This window comes from Heptranchias perlo, chromosome X, assembly GCF_035084215.1.
Source record: "Heptranchias perlo isolate sHepPer1 chromosome X, sHepPer1.hap1, whole genome shotgun sequence".
NCBI lineage: Eukaryota > Metazoa > Chordata > Chondrichthyes > Hexanchiformes > Hexanchidae > Heptranchias > Heptranchias perlo.
Genome location: NC_090370.1, coordinates 24577700 through 24586123, shown reverse-complemented (window position 1 = coordinate 24586123; position 8424 = coordinate 24577700). Strand labels below are relative to the sequence as shown.

At 42.5% G+C, this 8424-nt stretch overlaps 1 long non-coding RNA gene across 2 annotated transcripts in view; it reads right to left on the bottom strand.

Annotated features, from left to right (window-relative positions):
* Nucleotides 1-1488: 1488 nt before the first annotated feature.
* Nucleotides 1489-8424, bottom strand: part of LOC137307091 (uncharacterized) — a 37818-nt gene continuing 30882 nt past the window's right edge. For both annotated transcript variants that reach the window (XR_010959028.1, XR_010959029.1), the window contains exons 3-4: nt 4055-4126; nt 1489-1566 (exon numbers count right to left, since the gene is read on the bottom strand). This is a non-coding gene — a long non-coding RNA (uncharacterized lncRNA). The remainder of the gene's footprint in view (nt 1567-4054; nt 4127-8424) is intronic.

Below are 8424 nucleotides of genomic sequence, written 5' to 3'. Positions count from 1 at the left end.
CTCCTGTGTCACAAGGGGCTCTCGTTGCCAGCCGCTACCGCACTTTCCAGCAGGGGTCATTGCTGACCAGGAGTGATGGAAGAGAGAGCGAGACAGACAGACAGGAGAGCGATAGAGAGATAGAAGGTGAGAAAAAGAAAGTAAGAGAAAGACACACACACACACACGGAGACTGAGACAGAGAGAGAGAGGGGGCAGACAGAGAGAGGTGGAGACAGAGAGAGAGAGGGAGTGGACAGAGAGAGGTGGAGACAGAGAGAGAGGGAGAGAATATAAGATCATAAGAACATAAGAAATAGGAGCAGGAGTAGGCCATTCGGTCCCTTGGGCCTGTTCCACCATTCAATAAGATCGTGGCCGATCTTCTCCAGTAACTCCACTTTCCCGTCCAATTCCCATATCCCTTTATTCCCCATGAGTCCAAAAACCTATCGATCTCAGCCTTGAATGTATTCAACGACTGAGCATCCACAGCCCTCTGGGGGGAGAGAATTCACAGATGCGCAAACCTCTGAGTAACGAAATTCCTCCTCATCTCAGTCTTAAATGGCCGACCGCTTATCCTGCGACTATGCTCCCTAGTTCCAGACTCTCCAGCCAATGGAAACGACATCTCAGCATCTATCCTGTCTCGTTTCGAGATTCTCTAGCCGGGGAAGGGGAAGCGAGAGGTAGAGGAAGAGGCAGGGAGAGGGAGAGAGACCGAGAGAGTGACGAACACACAAACTTAGAGTGACAGAGAGAGAGAGAGACAGGGAGAGAGGGAGAAAGAGAAGGAGAGTGATAGAGAGGGGGAGAAGGAGAGAGAGAGAGCAGGAGAGGGAGGGACGGGAGAGAGATAGAGAGACAGAGAGAGAAAACGACAGAGAGAGACAGAGTGGCAGAGAGAGACAGAGAGGCAGAGAGAGAAAGAGAGGGAGAGAGACGGAGATAGAGTCACATAGAGAGATAGAGAGAGATAGACAGAGAGACATACAAAGAGACAGAAAGCGACATAGCGAGAGGCAGATTGAGAGAGACAGAGAGAGAGAGAGAGACACACACACAAACACAGACAGGAAATGGGACAGAGAGAGAGACAGAGAGAGAGAGAGGCACAGAGAGAAAGAGAGTCTGGAGAGGGAAGGGGAAAGAGACACAGCGGGACAGACAGAGGAAAACTGTGCAGCTTGAGGAAACGAATCTGTAATGATTAACAGAAAAAGGAGATAGAGAGTGAGAGAAAGATGGAGAAAGACAGATTGCGAGAGATAGAGAGACACAGAAAGCGAGACAGAGTAGGGAGGGAGCAAAGGGGAAAACAATGAGAGAGAAAAAGACAAAAAGGACACAAAGAGTGACAGAGAGCGAGTAGAGAAGAGTGAGACAGAGAGAGAGATAGGTGGAGAGGGGGGCAAAGAGAGAGATTGATGGAGAGAGCAATCCAGCTAGTCCCACTCCCCCGCCCTTTCCCCGTAGCACTGCATTTTTTCCTTTCAAGTACTTAACCAGTTCCCTTTTGAAGGCCATGATTGAATTTTCCTCCACCACCCTCTCGGGCAGTGCATTCCAGATCCGAACCATTCACTGTGTAAAAAAAAATCCTCATGTCAATTTTAGTTCTTTTGCAAATTACCTTAAATCTCACTCCTCTGGTTCTTGACCCATCCGCCAGTTTCTCTCTTAATGCTCCCCCACTGAAACTTGCTCCACTTGGCCCACCTCATTCACGAGATCCAAGTCCAGCAATGCCTCCTTCCTCGTTGGGCTGGAAACGGACTCGTTAAGAAAGTTATCCTGAATACATTTCAAAAATTACTCCCCCTCTGTGCCGCATATATGATTACTACCCCAGTCTATATTAGGATGGTTGAAGTCCCCCGTTATCACTGCTCTATGGCTTTTGCACCTCTCTGTAATTTCCCTGCAAATGTGCTCCTCGATATCCTTCCCACTGGTTAGTGGCCGACAGAATACACCCAGTAGTGTCATGGCACCTCTTTTATTTCTTAACTCTCTGACCCCTCCAAGACATCCTCTCCCTCCAGTACTGCATTATTCTCCTTGGGTGCCTGTGAGATTTCAGCTACGATGGCCGATAGGTTCAGGTCGTTGGATTCGAAATCCATTGGGCTTTCCTCGGGCAGATTCGAACCCGGCTCGCAGTGGAACTTTTCAGTTATTCGATACCTGTTATTTTTCGTTCATCCTTTCAACCTGGAGATCACGGGCCCTGAAACTGCTCAGAGTTTTCTCCAATAGATTTTATTCTCGTGTCAGTGGCCGCGTGGTCGAATGGAAAAGGCGCTTGATTTCAGTCTGAATCGTGTTGCTGTTAGAAGATTACAGCTTCGAGTCCTGTCGCGTTGTTTTTAGACACAGGGCGTAACCTTTTCCAACATGTTCCGAATGTGTTTTACACCCGACCATTTCTAACTCAGAGTCTTCAGTCTGTCCGGCATTTTTTTACATCCCGTGGCGAGAGAGGATCTCCCACTGAAGTTTACTTACAAAAGTTGACTCTCCATTTTCAATATTATCGAATTCCCATTCCCTCGAAGAACGAAGCCAAGCAGAAGGAGGGAATAACATCGAATTACAGAGAATGTTCAGCACAGAAACAGGCCATTACGGCCCAACTGATCCACGCCGGTGTTTATGCTCCACACGAGCCTCCTCCCGACTGATTTCATCCAATCCTATCAATATAACCGTATATTCCCTTCTGCCTCAGTGATTGAGGGAGAGGTTTTGAAGATGTTTTGGGTGCTCTTGATCGGCACATAAAAGCCGGTCCGCCCATTTAATGCTCGGTTTGGCACAAATCCAACCTCTCAGCAAGGACTGTGTTTGAAAACCCCACATTCAGTTTAAGTAAGACCTTCAGATCCGTAGCGGCCGAAGTGTTGACTCTCTGTGACACACAGCCGCTTGCTGAAGTTTGTTTTGAGTGCTGCACCTCGACTTTTCACAATTCACTATAAAATGACATCGAATTTACAGCACACAAACAAAGCCATTCGGCCCAACAGGTCCATGCCATAGTTCATGCTTCACACGAGTTTCTTCCCATTCTGCTTCACCTCAGTCTATCATGATATCCTTACATTCCTTTCTTCCTCATGTACTTATCTAGCTTCCCCTTAAATGCATTCATGCTATTCAGCTCAACTACTCCTTGTGCTAACACGCTCTACATTCCAACGACTCTCTGGGTAAAGACGTTTCTGCTGAATTCCTATTGGTTTACTGCTGAATTTCTGATATTTTTGCATCCTAATTTTGGTCTCCCCCACATGTGGAAACATTCTCCCTCCGTCGACCCAAGACAACCCCTTTATCATTTTAAAGACTTCTATAAGGTCACCTCTCGGATTTCACTTTTCCAGAAAAATGCACCACAGCCTGTTCAGTCTTCCCTGGTCGTTATAATGTCTCAGTTCTGGTATCACCATTGTAAATCATTTTGCACTTTTTCCAGTCCCTCTACGGGATTTTTGTACCATGGGGACCAGAAATGTGCTCAGTACTCCAAGTGAGGTCCATTCAAAGTGCTATATCAGTTTAACATGACTTCTCTGCTTTTTAATTCTATTCTTCCAGAAATTAACCCCAGTGCTTTGTTTGCACTTTCTATGGCCTTGTTGACCTGCCTAGGCCCTGATCTCTGGAATTCCCTTCCTAAACTTCTCCGCCTCTCTACCTCTCTCTCTTCCTCACGGACACTCCTTTAAACCTATCTATTTGACCAGACATTTGGTCACCTATCTCCTTATGTGGGTCCTTTTCAAATTTTGTTTGGTAACACTCCCGTGAAGTGCCTTGGGACGTTAAGGGCATGATATGAATGTAAGTTCTTGTTGTTGTAGCATTGCCACATTTAATAATTTATGAATCGATATCTCTCGGACTCTTTGTGCTTCTACGCCACTAAGAAACTTATTTTTCAAGGAAATGTATTGAAGCGACCGGAGTTTAAACTGTCCACTATTTCCCAGGGGACTCCCGTTAACCTGCAAGTTCAAGCCCGAAGGGAAGTGGTGATTCTGTTCTGGCAAGGAATGGGAAAGCTTACCTGTGCTGTGTGCTCTTTGCTGCGGGCTTCAGTTGCAGTTCTACCGCTGTGGACACTTGAGGTCCGCAAGACCTGGTAGGACAGAAACACGTGTATTCATTGCAAAAATGTGCAACATGGACTTGAAACATCTGTCATCGCTACAACATTATGTAACAAAGGCCTGGAACATCTGCAATCGCTACAACAATGTGCGACATAGGCCTGAGACATCTCTATTCATTGCAAAAATCTCAACAAAAAGGTGTAACATGGGCCAGAAACAACTCTCGTCTCTGCAGCAATATATGAAATAGGCCTGAAACATTTCTAATGTCTGCAATATTCTGCAACAGGGCAGAAACATCTCTGATCTCTGCAACAAGTGTTACATAAGCCTGAAGCCCATCCATTAATTACAGAAATGTGCAACATAGCCTGAAACATCATCACTCTTCGCAGCAATGTATAACATGTGCCGGAACAATCTGTCATCGCTGCAACAATGTGTCGCATGGGCCCGAAAAATCTCTAATCTCTATCACAATGAGTAACCACATCTCTAATCTCTACCACAATGGGACTGGAACATCTCTAATCTCTGCAACGATGTGTACATAGGCCTGATACATTTCTAACCTCTACAACAATGTATATAATAGACCTGGAACAAGTCTAATTTCTAGAAAAATGCGTAACATAGACCTGAAACATCTGCAATCGCTACAACAATGTGTAACATAGGCATGAAGCATCTGTAATCGTTCTAACAATATACAGCATAAGCCTCAAATATATCTAATCTCCACAATAATGTATAAAATAGGCCTGAAACATGTCCAATCTCGACGTCAATGTATAAAATAGGGCTGAAACACCTCTAATCTCAACAACAGTTTGTATCGTCAACCTGAAACATCTCTAATCTCTGCAACAATCTGTAACATAGGCCTGAAATACCTCAGCTCATTGCAAAGATGAGCAACATAGATATGAAACATTGTAATATTCACAACAATGTGTAACATGAACCTGAAACATTTGTCGTTTAAAGAACAATGAGGAACACACGACTGAAACATATCTAGTCTCTACCACAATGTATAACATAGACAGGAAACATTTAAAATCTCTGCACCAATGTCTGACTTAAGCCTGAAACACCAACAATCTCTGCAACAATGTATAACATAGGCATGAAACGAATCTAATCTCTACAACAACCCGTAATATAGGTCAGAAATATCTGTAATTTTTGCAAAAATGTATAACTTGGGACTGAAACATCAAGAATTTCGACAACAATGCGTAACATAGGCCTGACGACCTCTGTTCATTGCAAAAAATCTGCAACATGGACCTGAAATATCTGTCATCTCTACAACATTATGTAACAAAGACCTGGGACATCTGCAAACGCTACAACAATGTGCAACATAGGCCTGAAACATCTCTAATCTCGACAACGATATGTAATATAGGCCCGAAACATCTCTAATCTCTTCAACAATGTACAAAATAAACCTGGAACATCGCTAATTTCTAGAAAAATGCGTAACATCGGCCTGAAACATCTGCAATCTCTCAACAATGTGTAGCATAGGCATGGGAAACCTGTAATCGCTAGAACAATGTACAGCATAGGCTTGAAAAGGTATAATCTCTGCAACAAACTGTAACACAGGCCTGAAACATCTGTAATCGGCACAAGAAAGTACAGCATCGGCATGAAAATGTGTAATCTCTGCAACGATGTGTAAGATAGGCTTGAAACAATTGTAATCTCTCCAGCAATGTATATCGTGAGCCTGAAATATCTCTAATCTCTACATCAATGTATAAAATTGGCTTGAAACATCATTAATCTCCACAACAATGTATAACACGGGAATTAAACATCACTAATCTCTACAACAATATATAACACGGGAATGAAACTTCATTCATCTCCACAACAATGTATAACAGGGGAATGAAACATCATTAATCCAGACAACAATGTATAAGAGGGCAATGAAACATCACTAATCTGTACAACAATGCATCAGTTTGGCCTAAAACATCTCCAATCTCTGCAACAATGTATAACACTGGAATGAAACATCACTAATCTCTACAACAATGTATAACAGGCGAATGAAACATCATTAATCTCTACAACAATGTATAACAGGGCAATGAAACATCACTAATCTGTACAGCAATGTATAAGATAGGCCTAAAACATCTCCAATCTCTGCAACAATGTATAACACGGGAATGAAACATCACTAATCTCTACAACAATGTATAACAGGGGAGTGAAACTTCACTAATCTCTATATCAATATATAACACGGGAATGAAACATCACTAATCTCTGCAACAAAGTATAAGATAGGCCTGAAACATCTCCAATCTCTGCAATGATATAAAACATAAGCCTGAATCAAATCTAACCTCGACAACAACCTGTAACATAGACAAGAATCTTCGGCAATTTTTGCTATAATGTATAACATGGGCCTGAAACATTCCTAATTTCTGCAACAGCATGTATCATGGGCCTAATTAACTCTATTCATTGCAAAAATGTGCAACATGGGCCTGAAACATCTCTCATCTTCACAACATGATGTAATAAATGCCTGGAATATCTGCAATGGCTACCACAATATGTAACATGGGTCTGTGACATCTCGACTCGCTGCAGCAATATATGAAATAGGCCTGAAACATCTCCAATGATACAACAATGTGTAATATAGGCCTTAAGCAGCTCCAATATCTACAACAATATGCAACATAGGCCTGGAGCATCTCTAATCTCTGCAACATTGTATAACATGGGCCTGGAACATCTCCAATCTCTCGAACAATGTATAACAACGGACTCAATCATTTCCACTCATTGCAAAATTGTGCAACAGAGACCGGAAACGTCTGTAATCTTCGCAACAGTGTGTAAGAGAGGCCTGAAACATCTGTAATCTCTGAAACAATGTATCACATAGGCCAGAAACAGCACTAATCTCTACAACGATGTGGAACACAGGCCTAAATTACCACTTTTCATTGCAAAAATGTGCAACGCAGACCTGAAATAACTGTTATCTTCTCAACAATGTACAACATGGGACTGAAACATCGGTCTTCTGTACAACTATGGTAACACAGGCCTGAAACATCTGTAATCGTTAAAGCAACGTGAAATATAGGCCAGAAGCATCTGTAATCTCTACAACAACCCGGAACATAGGCCTGAATCATCTGCAATCTCTGAGACATTTTTAATCTCGACAACATTGTTTAAAATAGACCTGGAACCTCTCTGATCTCTACAACAATGCATAACAAAGGCATGAAAAAACTCGAATCTTGACAACAATGCAAAAAAATAGACCTGGAACGTCTCTAATCTGTACAAAGATGCGTAACACCGGCTTGAAACATCTGCAATCCCAACAACAATGTATCACATGAGCTAGAAACATTTCTAATCTCCATAACAATGTGTAATACAGGCCTGAAACATGTTATCTATACAACAACGTGTAACACAGGCTGCAACGCCTGTAATCGCGACTGCAACGTGCAGCATCGTCCTGATAGATGTCTAATCTCTACTACAATGTCTAAAGTAGGCTTCAAACATCTTCAATCTCTACAACAATGTGCAACATAGGCCTGAAACACATGTAATCTCTTCAAAAATGTGTAACATGGCCCTCCAACATCTCGAAGCTCAAAAGCAATCTATAACATAGGCTGGAAACATTTCTAATCTCGGAAAATGTCTAACATAGGCCTGAAACATCTCTAATCTCTTCAACAATGTGTAGCATTGGCCTGAAACATCTCTAATCTCTACAACAATGTGTTACATAGTATTACAAGATATAAAAGTGACAGGGCCATGATATACATTGTTGCAACGATCACAGATGTTTCGGGCCTATTTTACAGATTGTTCTGGAGATTAGAGATGTTTCAGGCCCATGTTACACATTGATGTAGAAATTAGATATATTTCAGACATATGTTATACACTGTTGCAAGAGATTGGAGATGTTTCAGGCTTATGTCACACATTACTGTCGGGATTGGAGACGTTTTTACCCTTTGTCATACATTTTTGTAGTGATTATTATCTGAATGGTGATAGATTGCGAAAAGGGGAGGTGCAATGAGACCTGGGTGTCCTCGTACACCAGTCGCTGAAAGCAAGCATTCAGATGCAGCAAGCAGTTACGAAGGCGAATGGTATGTTGGCCTTCATTGCATCAGGATTTGAGTACAGGAGCAGGGATGAAGAGAAATTTCTTCACTCAGAGGGTGGTGAACCTGTGGAATTCTCTACCACAGAATGCAGTGGAGGCCAAGTCATTAGATGTATTTGAGAAGGAGATAGA